Source organism: Lampetra planeri, chromosome 24 (genome assembly GCF_965212315.1).
Source record: "Lampetra planeri chromosome 24, kcLamPlan1.2.h2, whole genome shotgun sequence".
Lineage (NCBI taxonomy): Eukaryota > Metazoa > Chordata > Hyperoartia > Petromyzontiformes > Petromyzontidae > Lampetra > Lampetra planeri.
The window spans coordinates 5,219,965-5,240,753 of record NC_136130.1 but is presented as its reverse complement, the minus strand read 5'-3'; the positions used below and the strand labels follow the sequence as shown (position 1 = coordinate 5,240,753).

General features: G+C 46.6%; 1 long non-coding RNA gene across 1 annotated transcript in view; it reads left to right on the top strand.

Moving 5' to 3' along the window:
* LOC144726853 (uncharacterized) overlaps nt 1-20,467 on the top strand; it is a 55,020-nt gene extending 34,553 nt beyond the window's left edge. The window contains exons 2-3 of the long non-coding RNA XR_013587347.1: nt 14,522-14,701; nt 19,281-20,467. This is a non-coding gene — a long non-coding RNA (uncharacterized LOC144726853). The remainder of the gene's footprint in view (nt 1-14,521; nt 14,702-19,280) is intronic.
* Nucleotides 20,468-20,789: the final 322 nt, after the last annotated feature.

Below are 20,789 nucleotides of genomic sequence, written 5' to 3'. Positions count from 1 at the left end.
GTGACGGTTCCACCTGAAGACGGAAGCTTGTGTTGCCTCCGAAACGTCGTGATTTTTATTTTATTTTTATTTTACTTTTATTAATTTAAATGTTTTACCTACTTGACTTTACCGAAAAAAACCTAAATAAGAATCGATGCAAGCAGGGATGGCGATGGAGGAGTCGGCTGAGGAGGAAAGGTGGCGTGTTTAGAATCACGATCTTTGTTCAGACTGGACGAATCCGATGAGCTATGAGGCTCTTCTTCACGGATGTCCGGCAGGGGCGGGTCAGAGAGTTACAACAACGAACAGTGCACACACCGATAGGAGTGCAAAGTATAGGAAAGTAAGCAAGTCACTAAAAATTAAATACAAACATAAATATCAATAAAAGTTAAGTATATGCGTACAAATTGCAAAAGTATATCAATTCCTACCGACTTTTCAACAATGAATTCAAGTTGTTTTCTTCTTAGTTCTTTCGGTAAAGTCACGTAGAAGGGAAGTAAAAAATATATTATTTTATTATATTATTATATTATTTTTATTATTGTATTACTTCCCTTCTACGTGACTTTACCGAAAGAACCAAGAAGATGAATCCCTGCAGTCACGAAAGCTTTAAATCGAAAAATAAATTCAAGCTTGAGCAAGCCACAAAAACAACAACAACAACAACAACAGTCCCAGACCCCAGCAAGACAACAACAGCAACAAAAACAATCCCAGAATACAACTGCACATTCAAATTGAACTACCGACGATACACGGGGTGAGGATCGAAGCGTCACGAATCACATTTGCTCGTTGTGCTTGCATGCGGGGCATCTCCCGGGAGGGGGAGATGGAGTGATGCCGATGGTGAAGAATAAGAAGACACCGAAGCAAGGGGGGGGGGGGGGCGGTGGGACATGGAGGAGGGGAAGGCGATGATGGATCAGCTCGCCCGGGGCAATGTGAGCAGTGGGCCGCGAGGTTTCCTCCACCGGCCACGCGGGTGACTGGCAGTCAGTGGCGTAGCAAACTACATCGTCGTCGTCGGGTTAACGCGTGGTGGTAGCAGAGGTCGCAAACGGGTTTTGATTCCTTACCCGTACCCGGCCGCACCAGGGTCGCAAACGGATACCCGTACCTGGTCGGGTACGGGTAGCCGGGTATCGGGTAGGGTACGGGTATCGGGTACCCGATTGCGACCTCTGGGTGGTAGTAGTCGGCATTCGCGACTAATGTTGTCCCCAACGGAGGCTGTTTTTGGGGTTATATCGCGTAAGAATGAATGTGTCGTTAAACCCGCCACCGCTCCCGAAGCAATCAATTGGTGAGGTCTGTCACGTCAACAAAAGTGGCAATTCGTTACGAGTTCAGCTCACCGCGCGTGTGGGGGGGTAGACCCACGACGTTTACAACATTTATCAGCTCAGGGCTCTGAATCGGGCAGGTGGGGCTCCAATATTTAATTTCACTCGCACGGTCGCACCTCGGCTGCTAGAGATCGCAGTCCCTCTTGCCTAATCACGTCCTTACATACCATTTTGTTTTCTTGGTTCTTTCGGTAAAGTCACGTAGAATGGAAATAATACAATAATTAAAAATAAAACATAATAAAATAATTCACACGACGTTTCGGCCACAACGCAAGTAGCCGTCCTCAGGTGGAGAGCAGGTCTGTCGAGGAGACAGTCTGTTTTTTTTTTTCAATTCTACGTGACTTTACCGAAAGAACCAAGAAGATGAATCCCTGCAGTCACGAAAGAAGCTTTAAATCGAAATTTATACCATTTTGTTCTTTTACAAACTGTCGTTGAAATCATATCTCATGCTGGTTGTCAAGGGGGCCCCACCTCGTAGCTTTGACCACCAGGGGGGTGTGGGACAAGGCCCCCCCCGCCCCCCACGCTAGTCACGATACTGCCGGGAATCGAACTCGGGTCCCGCACGCATTCAAAGTGCGCTGTGCCAACCGCGGCACCACCGCTCCTACGCCCACTGATTCCGCGAGATGCGTTCCCCCGCCGACGCCGCGTGGGAGTGAGTGACTTGCGCGAGTTGGCGCTTCGCGTCGTGTTGCAAGTGGAGCTCCCCCGCGATGCCTGTGTGTTTGTGTTGTTGTCGTGTGCTCGCCGCCGGTGACGTGAGGAGGCCCTTTGTGAGCGCGGGACAAAGTTCTCTTGACGGAGGCTGGCGCCACGATGGGCAGAGGCACAGTCACTGTGGGTCTAGTGGGGGGGGGGGTCCGGACCCCCCCCCCTCTCCCCCCTCTCCTCCCCCCCTTGCCCCCCCCCCCCTATCTCACATCCCACCACCGTGTTCAGATACGGCTCAGCTACCCGCACAAGAAATAATTTTGGATTTAGAAAAATCGCGGTTTGTTTTCTTCTTCTCCTCCATCCTCCTCCTTCCTCGTCCTTCCTCCTCCTTCCTCGTCCTTCCTCGCCCTTCCTTCCTTCTCCTTCCTGCTACAATGTGACCGAGACGCCGATTGTGCCGATGACGAAACGATTCCGCTTGTTGAAGTCGCGCTTTCCATGAACACAAAACAATAGATCGAGCAGGAGACCGAGCGAAACACTGCAACGCGAGGGAGAGGAGAACGCGCGGGACATGTTCCCTCTCGATCGTCCCTGACCGTGACGTCTGGAAGAGAGGCTCGTGTTTTACATGAGCAAGGGGAAGGGAATAAGAGGGGCGGGAGAAGGGATGAGATGACAGCAAAGAGGAAGAGCGATTGAGAGAGGTGGGTGTTGAGTAATACGTGTATAGAGAGGAGCCTATACTAACTAACGAAACTATGTCTGTTATTACCAGGTAAGGCCCACTGAGCCGTGTAGTTCTTTTTCAGGAGTGACCTGGCTACAAATGATCGCTTAACGAAGTGGCCCACCGTGTGGGAATGTAGAGCAGCCAACTGCTCTTAACGGGCGTTGATAAGTGTGGAGGGAAAAACCGGAAGACCAGGAGAAAAACTCCACATAACCACGGGGAGAGAGAGAACACGCAAACTCCAAATATACAGCAGGCGTCAGGGTCGGGATCGAGCCCACGACCCCCTGTATACCAGGCGAGGCAGTTAACATCTCACCACCACGGTGGGTTTATTACGCAGTGCGTCAACCACCGCGCCACCACTCCCCCCCCACACACACACACCAGTCGACATGTGCGGTAGCATTGCTGCAGAGCTTTGCGAAGAGAACATTTGTTTATGAAGTTTGACATGTTTCCCTGATTTTTTTTTACACATTTGGATTCCTTGTGGTTACAAATGCACCGCGCTGCAGAAGCGTGTACTTGAGGCTCGTCTCTGTGTGGAAACTTTATAGGGCAAAGCAATTGCTGTAAAAAGTAATAAGTGCAGCAAATGGTGGCTGTGGATGCGAGGCTCCGTGCGTTTAGCAATTGTAATGTTTACTGGCCAAATGCATTGCTCTCCGACGACTTACATTTCAACTTTTGAACCTACACCCATGAGTTTGGGCCAATAGAACTCCAGAGAACGAAATATTTGTGAACATGTGTTTGCATGTTCTTGAGTTTTTGCAAGTAAATGTCTACGTTACCACGTGTTTTTTTTACGTGTTCTTCTAGGTACTTTTGTGTGTGTGTGTGTGCCTGTGTGTGCTGTGTTGGGTTTGCACGTATGAATGTTGAACTTCTTTTGCACAGTACGTAGTCAAACGTGCTTCATCGGGGAAGGACAACACACTAAAACATTAAAATCAGTTTTTCTTGTGTTTCGTTTTGCTGGGTAGCTCCAGTATAGTGGTTAGTGGCTCTGCGCTCTAAACCCGCCAACCCAAGTTCAATTCCGGCACACAACTAATAACAGTGGAAAGTATACGAATCGGCGGTGGCCCTCTCCTATGTAGACTCAGCCTCAAATTTTACTTGGTACGGCGTGTAAAAAAATATCGGCACTGGCCACCCAATTCCTCGTGTGCCGCGCGGCCTTAATAGGTGCTCGCTAACAACACGTGCCCCAACAGCCTGTATTAAAGGCAATACGGAGGATCTGTGTATGTTGTGCGCCAGCGAGACACAACGAGGGCGTCACACCGAGGAGACGGAGCGATGAATTCAGCTTTGGTGCAGATGTCGAGTGGATTTCTACATCGTAGGATCGTGAGAGATGGCGACGGCTTGGGGGATGCCTTCATCCAGCAGCGGATTGATCATGATCATGAGCAACGACTCGCATTGTGTACGTTAATTCTCCACGCTCCCGCAGGCAACCGTGGCATGAGAAGAGGGACTGTGAGGGCTCCGCTGGAGGTCGAGATTTCAGCATGTGGGACTGGGAGATGGTTACTTTAACCAGATGCCTTCAATTTATCCACCGGAGGAATTTAATATTACGAGGTTTTTTTTTTTAAATCCCCCCAACTCCATGAAAACCTGGCAAAGGTTTTCAAGTAACACTTTGTGACACGCAGATAATAAGACACATCACACAATTCCCCAGATTTAGTTTTCGCTAAATGTGTCCGACAATATAATTTACATTCACGCGTGGGGCATTCCGTTTAACTGTTTTATTTAAATGAGCACTTGCAAAGCGTGATCAATCAAACGGCTTAACTCTAAACCAGATTTTTTTTTTTACATTTTACACGTAAAATAAAGGACACCATGCAAGCAACATTATTTTAAATCTTAGTTACAAATAGTTGGGATTAATTTTTTGTTCAAATAACTACGTACAATTGTACTATCTCTTTAAATTGAAACTTAATTTGTATTCCATCAAAGTAATGCGTGTACAACACATCATTCATAATCATCTTCATCATCACCATCATCAAATGTCACGGTCTATCTCTATTAGCCTCTCTGTGTGTTTGCAAGATGGTCCAAAGATTGGGTCGCATACAGTAGCGGCTCCTGCAAAATCTCTCAGGGGGGGGGCAAATGTCTGGATGATTGATAAGGATAAGGTCCACCCATGCAAAGGATAAATTAACAGCTTAAGCATGTAAAGGCAACTTCACTTCTTTAATATTAATGAAAAATAAAGTGACTCTTACAATACATCTTGTTTGTTTCTATACTCACTATTAATACAATCCGCTCATGTTTCTTTTATTAAAGATTCCACTAGGTGGCGACAAATAATTTTGTTGGATGAAACGTGCTTACGTATGATGACGTAAGCACGTTAGTGCGAGCCCTCCCGGAAGCCATAGAGAATGCATTGCAGCGCCCCCTGTTCGAAAAAAAACATCTTTGAATGTAAGTCTATGGGACCACTCGGGGCGATTTTCAGCCGGAGGGAAATCGCCCAAAAAGAGGCGGTACTCCACAGAACGTAGCATGACGCTGATTGGACTATATCCAGAGGCACAGTGACGGCTAGCGTGACTCTGTGGTTGAATGACATTGGTGGTGCGTCGCCCAATCGCCCTAATGAAGAAACCGCCCCTGGTCGCATAGCCACGGTCACCGCGTGGCTTGCGTCTTTTGTTTTTCCGTTCATGAAGGGAGCTGTGCGCGTCGGCCTGTCGATGTTCTGATGGTTCCACCGGTACTCTGGAGGAGGAATGTGAGAGCTAGGAGTTTGCGATGATGTTTGGGTCACGAGTGTACTGTATGTACGTTGAACTTCTTTCGCACCGTACGTGGTCAACCGTGCTAATCGGAGGTGCGGGGAGGGGGGAAGGAACACAAACTAAACGCAAAAAGCAATTCCAAAGAAATAAGTCTTCAAAAAGAAATTAGTTTAGAAACCCCGGGGTCTTCAATTCAATTCCCCGCCACAGCGAGCGTGAGTGGCGAGTTGATGTCGGAACCAACACGTGGGTTCACCCCTTCACTTGACCAACGTGGCTAAATAGGTAAAGCAACAAGAAAAAAAGACGTTACCATCGCGGTGTGGAAAGGGCTTCATCGAGCAGTGCATTCACAAACGGCCGTGAATTATCACCAATGATATATCCATAATAATTGACAGTTAGCCATCGATTACACTGGTCAACAACAAACAAAAATTCTGGCCAGGACTTTTGCAGCTGTTTTAGACTTATTTCAGGGTGCTGATTCCAAATCTGATCTCAGATTTGCTCCATCACATCTCATTTTTATGCTATCGGCATACCCCATTTTCATTGATTTTACCCGAAATTAACTCTGTCACTTATGATTGCAAGTTGTTGCGAGTCAGTGACTGCTATAGTGTTAAAATATGGTGCTGTATTTTTAGGATAGTGTGTTTATAATATAATTTAATGTAGAAATCCACATTTATTTAATATTTTTCTTCTGCAGTTTTTATTGAAAATGCAATATTTGATATCTCAAAAAACTGATGTGATAGACACAAACTGATGCCAGATTTGGAATCAGCACCCCAAAAATTACCTTAAACCCATTGGAATACCTTATGCCAGAAAAGTGTGACCAGTGTTATTAACGGGCGTATAATCTCGTCTGCAGTTTTGGCCGCACTCGTTCACGGTTTCCATGCGGACGCTGCTTCCGTTTTATTATCCGATCCTCATTCGCCGGGGGTCCGTGACTCCATGACCGCGTGCGCCACACATATACGAGCGAGTAAATCGTCTGCTTGAAGAAACAAAAACAGTGACGACGCATTCTACGTCTCGATCCTCATTCTACTTCGGTTAACAATTCACGTGCGGGGTTTTTTTTTTACGCATACAATAATTAGTGTACGTGTCGCGTTGTCTATATCCAGTGCCCGTTTTGTTATTATCAAAGTTTTACTAAACGGCTTTGATCGATTATTTGGCGGTGCCGCCGCTGCTGCTGCTGCTACGTTGGGAGTGGTACACAAGCACAAACAAACAATCAACAACAACAAAACTGAACACCTTCGTATAGAGCACTGAGGCCTTGATTCTTTTTTTTATTAAATATTTTTATTTCACATCCTCCCTCACATCATACATTGCAAGATCATGACATTCTGGACGGCATTTAACATGCGTCTCAGAAATAGCTCTCTTCATACGCTACAGTAATTTTGCTGGAGCAGCCACCTGATGACGGAGGCTTGTGTTGCCTTCGAAGCGTCGTGATTTGTTTTAATTTAGTTGTTTTCATTTTAATTAATTTTATTTATTTTTTTTTATCTACGTGACTTTACCGAAAAAACCAAAGAGTATGGATCCTTGCAGTCACGAAGAATTCAAATCTAGAACGGCATTACTTGTTCCAAGGTTTAGGAATGGGCCCCATGCACGTGTTGTGTTCTTCTTCCTTGTCCCTGAGCTCATAGCTAAGATGCTCCTCCAGTGCTGAGATTCGGCCCAATGGATACAGCCATTGAGTGTGGGAGGGGGCTTCGTGATTCTTACATGTACTCAGTGTGGCTTTCCTGGCTGCTGATTTGAAAGTCCTTAACAAAATGTTCTCTTCTCGAGTCAGTCCCACTTTCCCTAGGCCCGAGGCCTTAAATAAAATAAAACATATATACAATAGGTGACGTTTCGGGCAATGGCCCTTCTTCATAGCGCATAAATAGAGAGGGCAGAAGAGAGATTGAGTGCATGAGATTTTGAAGACTGCGCTTTACACCATAGAGCCTGATGAGAATTACATTTTAAAACATATATATTTTCTCATGACTGGCTTTTTTTTAAATAGGCACATGAGCAGTTGCATAATCATAGTTACTGAGCAACAGACAAACACTTCAATAAAAAAATATTACCGTTAAAAAATGTAGCCAGCTTTGTACGGAGGAACAAACCCAATTGCAACGAAACTTTTACACTCCATGTAATTTCTCGATTGGGTCATCTTCACGAGCGTTATAGTGGCCCCCATGTCACAGACAAACTGACAGAGACACCGACGGACAGACAGACGGACACGGCTAATGCGTTAACGCTTTCAACCAAGCATTTGAACGCGTGGTTAAAAAATAAAAAAAAATAAAAAAAATTATCTGGCTCTTCCCCTCGGTCTTAAGAAAACTCCCATCTTGCGTGTGTCCCATCGCAGACGTTTCCAAAATAAAATCAACGCCGCGTGATCTAAGCCTGGATCTGCTTCACATCACGAGGGTTAATGGCAGGGTGAGAAGATTCCCGGGTGAGAAGGGGGGTTGGCTCGGAGAAAAGGCCGAAGGTAATTTCAAACCGTGTGTGCTTTGGCCCGAGCGTCTACATGCATAACGGCAACTTTTCCACCACGCATTGATACATTTCTGGCAGTATTTTCATGAGCGTATACTGAGGGTTTTTTTTTTAAGTGTCTAAAAGCCATTTTTTCCTCTCTATCTTTCATAATAGCAATAATCATCTCTGAGGTTGTGCCAAATGTGGCGATTTAATTGCAATTTTCTTTGTTTGGTGCTTAATTTATCCAAGGGTTTTTTTTACTGAGTCTGAGGCCTTTTCATTACCCCGTATTCTCGAGATAATTACAGCACACTTTCTTCCCATGACTTTGCAAACAAAAGTTGGGGGTGTATCTTATTATCTCGTGTGTCAGAGCAGATTCGTGTAACTTTATTGCCACAGGGCACAGGTTTGGAGTGTCTTATTTTCCGGAACATCTTATAATGCGGAGTTTATTTAACTATATATTATTTTACCAGGTAAGGCCCACTGAGCTGTACAGCTCTTTTTCAGAAGCGACCTGGCCACAAATGATGGTTCAACGAAATGGCTTATCACGCGGTAATGTATATCAGCCAAATACTCTAAATGCATGTTTCTAAACAACGTGGAGGGAAGAAAGCCGAAGTCACAGAGCAAAATCCACGTGACCATGGGGAGAGAGATCATGCAAACTCCAGATATACAGGCGTCAGGGTCGGGATCGACCTCGGGCATATCAGGCGAGGTAGTCAACATTTCGGTAACCATCTCACGCATGAAGTATGTCACGCCCCCTAAACCCTGAAAATGCGTCGGAATTGTTGTCAACTCATTTCACAGAAGTCATGCAAACCGTAGCTGTCCAACACGGTGTACATAACGCACGGGGGAGGTGAGCAGAGGCGGGCCCTGCTTGCGATGCGACGTTGGACGATTTGCGAGAGAATTTTGCACGTGGGAGCAATGCAAAGTGTCTGGAGAATAACCCCCATGCATAGGAGAGAGAGAGCGCTACCTCGAACACATCACAGTGCCATGCGATCCGTCTTGTGGACGTCGTGTAGACGTATTGTAGACGTCGTGTAGACGTATTGTAGACGTCGTGTAGACGTCTTGTGGACGTCGTGTAGACGTATTGTAGACGTCATGTAGACGTCTTGTGGACGTCTACAAGACGTCGTGTGGACGTCTTGTGGACGTCGTGTGGACGTCGTGTGGACGTCTACAAGACGTCGTGTAGACGTCGTGTGGACGTCTTGTACCGGCGACCCCCGAGATGTCAAAGCAACGGTGCAGCGATTAGCGCTTCGTGCTACAAACCCGTCGACCTGTCGCTCATCAGTCGCATGTATCTAGACCAGTCCTGTGCCACCTCTAGGTCGAATCAGCTTAAAATGAGCATCTGGTTCAGTGTGTATGTATCAGCACTGGGGGGACAAAGGCGGAAGAGCGTAGTGGGGGGCCACATCCTGTACTTGTGTACTTGTGACAGCCTTCATAGGCACTCACGGCACTTGGCCCAACAGCCTGTTTAAGGCTATACGGGGGATCTTTGTTTGTATACGTCTAAACAATTTTGGTCGGGCGCAAATTATCATAATTGCTTTATTGATGCTTTGAAATTTTACATTTAATTAAAATCTTTAAAAAAATGAGTCTGCTATGTTGAACAGTCGTCTAAAGATTTCAGGCGGGCAATTGCCCCTTGAGCCCCCAATGCCCCCTCCCCCCCTCCTCCCCCACCCCCTCTCTGTGTGCCACTACACTCAACAAGTGTCAGAAGTGTTAGAAATAATTCTGCGCTGTCAGTTTTATTTTATTAAAATAAATTTAGCAAAGTGTCACTTTTTGCGGAGTGGGCCCAGTTCGTGTTAAGCTTGCCACCCCCCCCCCCCCCCGCGAACGCGATGCATTGGGTGTTGGTAATTGGTTGCTGTGCTTTAAAAAAACATTTTATATATAACAAATCTTTGCTCTTGGACACGTGTTTATGTTTACGATGTAATTATTTAAAGAAATGAATAATATTGAAATGCAATTTTTTTAAATATTTATTTTTTAAATCCCTCTGGAAAAATAATCTCGTGCGTGCTCCCAAGCACATCGCACATTGCTATTTTTAATTGCACTGTAACTTGTTTTATTAGTTTCCCATAAACACAAACATGCCAATGCTAACGTCTGTACTGTATTTCTTCAGAATGTAATGCAACTTTCACTCTGCCGAAAAGAAAATATAATAAATCCTGCAGCAGAGTCACGGTTAAGCTCTATCATGAGTCGTCATCATCATCATTAACCATGGTCAATCCATTGCTGGATGGAGACATCCCCATGCCATTACCACCCCACACAAATCCAATGATGTTACAATACAAAAAGACAAAGACCCACCTTGGAGCCTTAACAGACTGTGGGGCGAGTGCGATTCGTGAGCACCTATAAATGCTGACACAGAATGAAAATCTTTATTAATCCTGGATAAATCTAATGAGCTATGAAGCTTTTTTTTCACGGATTTGTGGCCAGCGCCACACCCGACCGCATATGTGTCCCAAGTGCTCATGTTTACACACCGCTCCAGCTACTCAAATAAGGCTGAATCGATCTAAGGAAGGCTCAGGACCAGTTCACAAATTTATCACCGATGTTGGCTGTGAGCAGGAATCCAACTCGATCACCGGGTTCGTAGCTCCGCACGCTAACCACTGCGCCACCGCTCCACACTCTCACGGTTAGTTGATCTCTGATATCATCACGCCATCTCTCTGGTAGTTGACCTCTTGTGTACTTTTCCCTGCTTTTCGCCGTCATTCTGTAACAAGTCCCATCCATCCACCGTTATGCCTCCTCGCGGCATGTGCTGCCCACGCCCATTTACGGTTGGTAACGCTCAGTCTTCGTCGTTCACTCTCTCGCTTGGTATGCAGGAGGTTGTGGGTTTGATCCCGACCATGATGCCTGCATATTTGGAATTTTCGTGTCTCTCTCCCCGTGGTCGCGTGAAGTTTTCTCCGGCTTCTCCGGTTTTTCCTTCCACATTTGGCTGTTATAAATTTCCACGCGATAAGCCACGTCGTTGAGCAATCATTCGTGGCCAGCTTCTGAGAAAGAGCTATGTAGCTCAGTGGGCCTTACCTGGTAAAATAAAAAATAGTTTACAGTAAGAAAAAAATAGTTTATAGTTCATAGGTCCCATCCGTCTGCTCAACAGCAACAATGATCATTAGACCTCTTTTGCAAGTACCAAAATATAATAATAGGGGTTTTCCACCTTTTATCTTTTTTACTATTATTAGTGACAACGAGTCTGAATTAAATCCCTCAACTGCTGCCTGTTATTCCCTAATTTCAAGGCTTTGTTCATCCCGAATCCCGCTCAGCTCTGCGTCAATATCACAGTCAATATGATGTCCCTAACTGCCATATGTTCCTCATTAAGGCAAATGAAGTTCGCCTCAGCTTTTTCCCTCGAGGCTTGTTATTTACTTTATATAAAATGCATGATTTTTTTGTATTCATATATAGCCAGCTTCTTGCTGGTTAAATAAACATTCACTCCCCCCCACCCCCTCCTTGAATATTTTTTTCAAAGCGGGAACATTTGTGCCTCTCACATTAATAATACAGTAATGATAATCATTTAGCCAGGAAAAAGCCACAATAACGTCAAGGATAGTTTTGTTTTTGTTCTGATGGGTCCCGCATTGGGTTTTTTTTGTTTTGTTTTGGGAGGAAAGCGGAGCACCCGGAAAAAACCCCACACGCAACGCTCGATCTCCGTACAGATGGAAACAGACGGAGATGAGTCCACTTGCTGTACTGCCTTCTCCTGGCCAGCCCAGGCCACGGCACCTCGACGCCCATGGAAAGGGAGTGTGACAGCATTTGAGCAGAGATCCACGGATCCACTACCTCTGCGTTCGGGTTAGGGGTCAGAGTTTGGCACCTTTTTCCCAGAGACTAAACCCAGACAAATTTCTCAAGCAGCCGAGGCCCATTTGGAACGGTGCAGTGTACTGCAACAACTGCATGTTCACCTTAAATTCTGTCGCAAAAGGTCTGAAGCCACCGGTGAACTTTATTGGTCTGGAGTTGACCAAATACACTGGCACGTATAAATAATATCTTTGTAGACGTGACAATACGTGCATACATGTTGAACTTCTTTCGCACCGTACGTAGCCAACCGTGCTTGTTGGATGCTGGACTGTTAGGCACGACAATGTTTGCATTAACCAACCACCACGTGGCCTAACTCGTGTGCAATAAAGTTCAACACAATACCGGTGCCTGGTCTCGGCACAAACCAAATCCTGCTACCCAAACACTGACGCCCATTCCCGTACTGCCAAGGTCAAACCTGGACCCAGATGGCAATCCGAGTTAGGCGCTGCATTGTATAGCGCAAAGTTAGGAACAAACGGATCGTTTGAAAATTTTATCACTTAATTGAAAGCAAACTGAGCGATTGTTGCACACATTTGTTTGGGAAGTTGTCCTCAACATAAGTGTTAGTTCAAAATGCGTAGAGTCTAGTGTTATATTTTTTTAACGTTAAAATTCGCCTACATTTAGTTAATTTTAGTTCGAGTAGCTAAAGTGGCCGATGACGTTTGCAATTGATCGTTAAACTACATAAACGCTTGCTATTCTAACAATAACAGACCATCACTTACAGCTGTTATGCTCTCTCACACACAACTCCATTTGGTGGAACATCACCGCAACCAATTAGCAACTGATTCCAATGCAACTTTAAAACTATCTCGTTGACGCAGTCAATCACGAGATGGATAAGACCTCGAATTATTTGAGGTGGCTCGGAGGTCAGCAGCGATGAACTGGGACTGATGAGAATCCGAGTTTGAGTCGAGGTTGCAGCCGTCTGTGATTAAAACCGGATTCTCGAGTCTGGTAGTGAGTTATATTCTTAGGTTGTTTTCGGTAAAGTCACGTAGGTAAAAAAATTAAAATTAATAAAAGTAAAATAAAAATAAAATAAAAATCACGACGTTTCGGAGGCAACACAAGCTTCCATCTTCAGGTGGAACCGTCACAGCACGACACCTGAAGATGGATGCTTGTGTTGCCTCCGAAACGTCGTGATTTTTATTTTACTTTTATTAATTTTAAATTTTTACCTCCGTGACTTTACCGAAAAAACTTAAGAATATGAATCCTTGCAGTCACGAAAGCTTCAAATCTAGAAATGGTAGTGAGTTGATGCTCACAACCCGGACACACCACTGACCGCACTATACCACCTAATTTAATTTGAGTTATGCGCATCATCATCATAATCATTCCCCACGAGCCTCGACCGCTGGATGAAGACCTTTCGAAGATGTCACCACATCTCACGGTCTTGCGATGCCAAAATCCACACAAAGTCCTGGCACGCAAGCTGATTTCATCATCCTTCCATCGCCAGTCTTGCAAAGACCCTGAGCTCCTGCGCACGAGCCAATCTCATTGCTCCATCCCCACGGTGAGCTCCATGTTGGGCACATTGTGTGCTTGCACTGCCACTCCGTCTCAACCACTGGCCATCGAGGACCATAAGCCATCACGCGAACTTCGGTCATCCTCGCAGCGGCTTTTGGCTGGCCATCGAACAATGACAGTCACTGCATCGCGCGCTTTCATAAACGATTTTTGCGGCCGTCTGGAATGCTCTTCTCTGCGATGTTAGGATGCCACTGGAGCTATGCACTATTAAATCATCTACATTGAAAACTAATTTCTTTATAACTGTTTTTTGTGTTTAGTTTGTTGGCCTTCCGCCGCACCTACAATTGCCGCGGTTGGCTACGTACGGCGCGAAAGAAGTTCAACAACATAAAACAATATGCATACCACGTCCCTCTTAGCGACGTCTCTAACTTGCGTACGTTCTCTGAACCATGTGTTCCCCTGCCCCGTCCCTTCAGTGTAATTCCAAACATTCAACTCATATAACTACAGTATACAACTGTACACATTAAAAAAAAAACCCCGCTAAGGTAGGAGAAGGGAGGAGGAGAGAATTGAAAGAGATTTTTTTTCTGTACTTAATAAAGAAAAAAAATGTACAGGAAGGAAAGGAAACACAATGAAGTGCTGTATCCGTGAATCGCTGGTAGTGGGAAGGCTCCCCCACTTTTTGATCTGTTTTTAATTAAATTGAAGTAGGCACACATCAAACAACCATCCGCCCGGCCTCGCCAGACTGCCAACTCTGTCCATCGCCAGCCCGATTAACCTGGAAATTGCGGAGTGTTCATTCTCCCCGTTTCTCGCTCCGTCCCCCACTCCCTCCTCAACTGTCCATCCATCCGCCCGCCACTCTTTTTTTTACTTAAAAAATAAATGACATACATCGAGTCGGCATCAAGTCAGTCTGCTGCGCTTCATAAACTCACCCGTGTAGGTCTTTCGCGGCTGCCGTGGCTCTCCGATGCGGGTTTTGACCTCCTCCCTTCCTCCCCTTCTTTCAGGATTTGAAACCGAGTGTCACTCGGCGCCACGTCCAACGGTTCAAGTTGCCGCTCTGTAATCTCGCGGGGCACGCGGAGCGAAACGTCGGGCGCGGTGCCGAACCGGTGCGCGCGGCGCACAACTCGAAGGCGCATCGGAGAGCCCCGTGAACTCCACTCGACGAAATGAATACGCGCGGGGTGAGTTTCACCTGGGAGCGGCTCACGACGCCCCGCGTCGCCAAAGACGCCGCTGAGCCTTCTCAAAGATTTTCCGCCGCCAATGATCGGTGATATCTGCCAGGTGGCCGTGGTGTCGTGTCTCCCCCCCGTATGTTTAAACGGGCAGAAACAACGATATCGTCTCTCTCGTCGGCTTTCCAAAGTTGACGGGGGAGCTTTGCGATGAACGCGCGACACGAGAGCGGTGCCGCTCCCGTCAGGCACACACGGCGGGGACGCGCCGTGGCCGCGCGCGACTTTGGGAAGAAACAAAAAACGTCCCGAACGGAGATTTGAGCAACGGATATCGGAAGCAGCTTTGAAGGGGCAGCCGGTGTTTTGCTGCTTTGTGTGTATTTAGTTTGTTGTCCTTCCCGCCCCGCCTCCGCCAGCCCGCCCGCACCTCCGATTAAGACGGTTGGCTACGTATGGTCCAAAATAAGTTCAACATACGCACATGGTCTTCTGATTAATGGTGGAAAAAAATGGGACACGTTCTAGGTTTTCTATATATTTTTCATTGTTATAATTAAAATCGCTTGACTTGAAAACCAAGTCGATGTCAAAAATAGTTGAGCGTTTTGACAAGATGGCGTGAACCATTTTTGTCGGAATACTTGTATGATGACGCTTAGATATAGATACGATTTTTTTAACATATATCTGCTGTTAGGTATCATTCAGAAACATGTTCACGGACAATGAAAGGTTAACAAAAACATTGCGAAGTGCTCTGAAAAGCGTGGGCAGACTCATGTTTGGAAATACTTAAAGAGACACGCAGAGAGAGGAACACACACATCGGTGAGAACCAACGCAGGTAAAAACTGTCAAGAGAAGCCAGTGGGCTTGGGCAAGACGCGTCGTTAGAATAGATGATGATGATGGTGCTGATGATGATGATGATGGTGGTGCTGATGATGATGATGGTGGCCCTTGGTCTAGAAGAGGTCGGCAAAACCTGTCCCTCTGGAGCAACGTGCAGCTCTTTAAGGACTGCTCCGTGAAATATTGAGGGTGTTTTTTGTTATGTTTTACTTATCGAATTCGAAAATCACATTCCTGCGGAGGGAGCTGGTAGGAACGTTGGGTTGCTCGGTCAATGGCCAGGGTCAACGGCGGCGTGGTGTATTCCGCAAATATGGCCGACTGTGAGGGCGGGCACAAGCCGGCGTGAGTAGGTTAAACGTTGAGTTTGATAAGGGCACCACGGGGTGACCAGCCCCTCCCCACCCAGCCCCTCCCCACCTAGCCCCTCCCTCCCCACCCTCCCACCCAGCCCCTCCCCACCCTCCCCTCCCCACCCAGCCCCTCCCTCCCCACCCAGCCCCTCCCTGCACGACGGACGGACAGAATAATCCCCTGTGGGCTGGTGTAACCAGGAGGCTCCTACCAGTAAAATGGCTCTAATCGTTATTTCGGTTTCCGACCCACGGTCGGAGACCAACTGGTGGAGTAGCAGCCAAGGAATGGAACGCATCTGAGAGGACGCCGAACGCAGCGGACAGACGGATGTGGAAATCGGCCCGCGGTCCAGATACCAGGCGGATTGTGACATTGCGGAGATGGCTTTAGGAGTTGCCTTCATCCAGCAGTTGATCGATCGGGTCTGTCAATGACGGCAATGAAGACGTGGACTAACACGCACGGCGAAGAAGGAATGGCCGCACCACGGAGCCCGCTCGCTTTTCGTAAACGGCGATGAGAGCACCTCGTGGTTTCTCTCCTCCGTGAGTCCTCCACCCCGAGTTTGTGCGTGGCGACGTCATGAGGCTTCGAGGTCTGTGCGGGAGCTCGGCTGCGATGGCAACGGCCAGGGGTTACCTCCTCTAAACATCGTCCTGCACGGATAGGGCCCCGACTTGAAAGCTTTAGAAACAAATAAGGTCTCGCGCGCTCCGAATATATTTTTTTTCTAGTTCGTCGGTAGCCGCAAGCCCCCCCTCCCACAAATTTCCGCACGGCAACAAAAACAACAACATGCATAATAATGAAAGTAACAACAACAACAACAAAAAATGAAATACGCGTGTTTCCAAATTTCCCCACGCATTGAAGTTCGCTAAAGCGATCGCATCGTTGGGAGCGTTCGTTTTACCCACCGCTCTGTTTGTCTTATCCACGAGACAGAGCCGTGGTCCTCATTATGGAATCTATGCCAAACTTTTTTTTTACTTTTAGGTTTAAAACGTCCTGGGATTTCCATGAACAATGTCAATTATTCCATAATGCCCGGGTATTTACCCAGCAGAGCCTCGTCGAGTCTCAAGACTCTTTTTGCAGGAGGGTCCTGCATGGAGATTTTTGGCCAATTCCTACAATGAGTGAGTTTGGCTTCATGTGACCAGAAAATGTAGTGTATCTCAGAGAAAGCTCATGCTGATCAAGGGGATATACTTCTCTTCCTCTTCTCTCGTACGGCTGCTGATGTAGATGAGGAACAACAACTACAATTTCACATTTCGGCGGTCAAGCCCCGATAACCGCGTCAGGACTAGCGGAGCGTATCCATGTGACGTCTCCTTCGTATTGGTGGACCGGCCATTGCGTCGTCACGTGCGGCTAACACTCACAGTTCTGCACACAGATAACACTGGTCAACAAAAACAAAAATTTTCTCGCCTGGACTTTTGCAGCTGTTTTAGACTAATTGCAGGGTGCTGATTCCAAATCTGATCTCAGATTTGCTCTATCACATCTAATTTTTATGCTATCGGCATACCCCATTTTCATTGATTTTACCCGAAATTAACTGTGTCACTTATGATTGCAAGTTGTTGCGAGTCAGTGACTGCTTTAGTGTTAAAATATGGTGCTGTATTTTTAGGATAGTGTGTTTATAATATAATTTTATGTAGATATACACATTTATTTAATATCTTTCTTCTGCAGTTTTTATTGAAAATGCAATATTTGATATCTCAAAAACCTGATGTGATAGACAAAAACTAATGCCGGATTTGGAATCAACACCCCAAAATTACATTAAAACCGTTGGAATACCTTATGCCAGAAAAAGTGTGTTGACCAGTGTTATTATTCGTGTATGTTGAACTTCTATCTCACCGTACATAGCCAACCGCGCTAATCGGAGGTGCGGGGGGAAGGTCAACACGCTACATGCAGACTCAAACCAGTGAGTGAACCAGATCTATCTGCGGGCCGCACCCATTGCTGTAGCTGACATACTGGTCAATGTGGGCTGGTGAATGGGGCAGGCTGGAGGGTGCCACCGACGATTGCCGCGACTAGGAATTGAACTTTGCTGACCGAGTTCAGAGCAAAAAGTTATCCAACCATTGCCCCACCACATTCCCTCGCTGTTGCTTTGCCCCCCTCCCCCCCCATACTGAGCATCTGTAAAAAAAAGCTTCATAGCTCATCGGATTCCTCCAGTCTCAATTAAGATTCTGATTGTGAACAATTCTAACGTGAGGGTTGATTGCGCCCACTTCATACGGCGCAGTGTCGCAGCGGTTTGCACGGCGTGCTCTGAACCCCACCCAACCTGAGTTTGATTCCAGGCCAAGGCTGACATCAGTGGTGAGTGTTATCTGAATCGGGTCCTGGGATCCTCGCCCCCCCCCGCCCTCTTTTTACCAACCCGTATTGACCGGCGTGGTGAAGTATTGTCAAACAACTCCCACGACCGGCATGGCACAAAGAAGCATTTCCTCCAACAGCGGATTGACATAATCCCATAACACGGACACTGCGGTGGCTCGGAGATGTTAACTACCTCGCCTGGTGTACAGGAGGTCGTGGGTTCAATCCCGACCCTGACGCCTGCTGCTGTATATTTGGAGTTTGCGTGTCTCTCTCTCTCATCATCATCACGGTGGCTAGGAGATGTTAACTACCTCGCCTGGTATACAGGAGGTCGTGGGTTCAATCCCGACCCTGACGCCTGCTGTATATTTGTAGTTTACGTGTCTCTCCCTCTCTCATCATCATCACGGTGGCTAGGAGATGTTAACAACCTCGCCTGGTATACAGGAGCAGGTCGTGGTTCAATCCCGACCCTGACGCCTGCTGTATATTTGGAGTTTGCGTGTCATTCTCTCCATCATCATCACGGTGACTAGGATATGTTAACTACCTCGCCTGGTATATAGGAGGTCGTGGGTTCAATCCCAACTCTGACGCCTGCTGTATATTTGGAGTTTGCGTGTGTCTCTCTCATCATCATCATCACGGTGGCTTTGAGATGTTAACTACCTCGCCTGGTATACAGCAGCAGATCGTAGGTTCAATCCCGATCCTGACGCCTGCTGTATATTTGGAGTTTGCGTGTCTCTCTCTCTCTCCGTGTAGATTTTTCTCTGGGTCCTCCGGTTTTTTCCCTCCACATTAAGAATCAACATCACGCGTTTAGAGTCTCAGCCTGCTCTAAAATGTCCACGTTGAGCGATAATTTGTAGCCAGTCCGCTACTGAAATAAAATTGCTATATCGCTCAGTGGCCCTTACCTGATAAAATAAAACATATTTATTTTTAGTCGATCGCTCCTGTTCCTTTTTTGTGCTTATACCCCTCCCCCCCAAACACGTACACACAGCTGCTTCCAACACGTCTGTCCAGCTTGGAAGAGGAGTCCAAGGCACTCTCACGGAGCTTCCTCGAGCGGGGAGCACCTTCCGACAGCAGTGCCGCGAGCGGGCCACTTGCAGGGCTGCGCCTTTGCAGCGCGTGCGAGACGCAGAACCGCAGGGCGAAGCCGTTCCCACCGCCCGTTCATTGTTTTCCCTCTCCTCCGCTGATTAGCGCCGCTAATTAGGGGCGGCAGTGATTGGAAGCTCATTGCCGAGAAACTTTAACTGATTTTTCGACGTTTCTTTACTTCGTTTAAAGCCTGTGCACATTTGCTGACGGACGTAAAGTCGGAGCCTGGCTCTTTTTGTTCTTAAAATAAAAAAAGAAGAAGCGTTTTGGAGATTTCCCTGGCTGTGGATTAAAAGCAGTGGTGGAGGGATATCTGAACCGGTCATAGGTCTCCCCCTAGGTCGACTCAGCCTTTAAACCAGTGGTGAGGGATATTTTAACCTGTCCTGGGTCTCCCCTAGGTCGACTCAGCCTTTAAACTAATGGTGAGGGATATTTTAACCTGTCCTGGGTCTCCCCTAGGTCGACTCAGCCTTTAAACCATTGGTGAGGGATATTTTAACCTGTCCTGGGTCTCCCCCTAGATCGACTCAGCCTTTAAATCAGTATCTGGTGTGGTGTACAAACATCAGCACTGGGGGTAGACACGGATATCCAGGTGGTGGTAACCACACACCACCCCCTCTTGCGTGTACTATTATGGTCTTAATAGATACTCACTAACAACACTTGAAAAGGGAATAAAAAAATCCCCTAATTGCCTGAAATGCGTAAAAAAATAAACAGTGAACATTGAGTTTGTCTGTAGTATTAAAACATTGCATTATCATTTAAGTAGCTTAGTGCCAGACGATCTCTGCCATATGCTTCATGTTGCGAATGTGAATAATAGAAAAACACGTAACGGCTTTTGTAATTAAAATGGACCTGTGCACACAACAACAATATCGCCACGGGATGGCCGAGTCATTAGGGCACTCGTGCCAGGATAGGTGCACTACTTTGAAGCCAATTATGATGTCGTGCAAAGACAAAGATCACCCGTATAACCTGCACAGACGGTTGACGCAAGTGCTGTCAGCGAGCACCTATGAAGGCTGGCATTTCACACGAGTGGGTGGGTGGCCAACACCACGCCCGGCAGCCTTGTTAATGTTTACACATCGCATCAGGTACTCATTTGAGGCTGAGTCGACCTAGGGGAGGCCCAGGACCGGTTCAGATAATCGTCACTGGTGTTAATTCTAGATTTGAAGCTTTCGTGACTGCAAGGATTCATACTCTTAGTTATTTCGGTAAAGTCACGTAGGTAAAAAAATGTATTTAATTTTTATTAATTTTAATTTCATGTTTTGCCTACGTGACTTTACCGAAAGAACTAAGAGTATGAGTCACTGGTGTTGACCGTGAGCGGGAATTGAACACGTGATCACATACGCGCACGGCAGAGGCTAGATAATGTGCC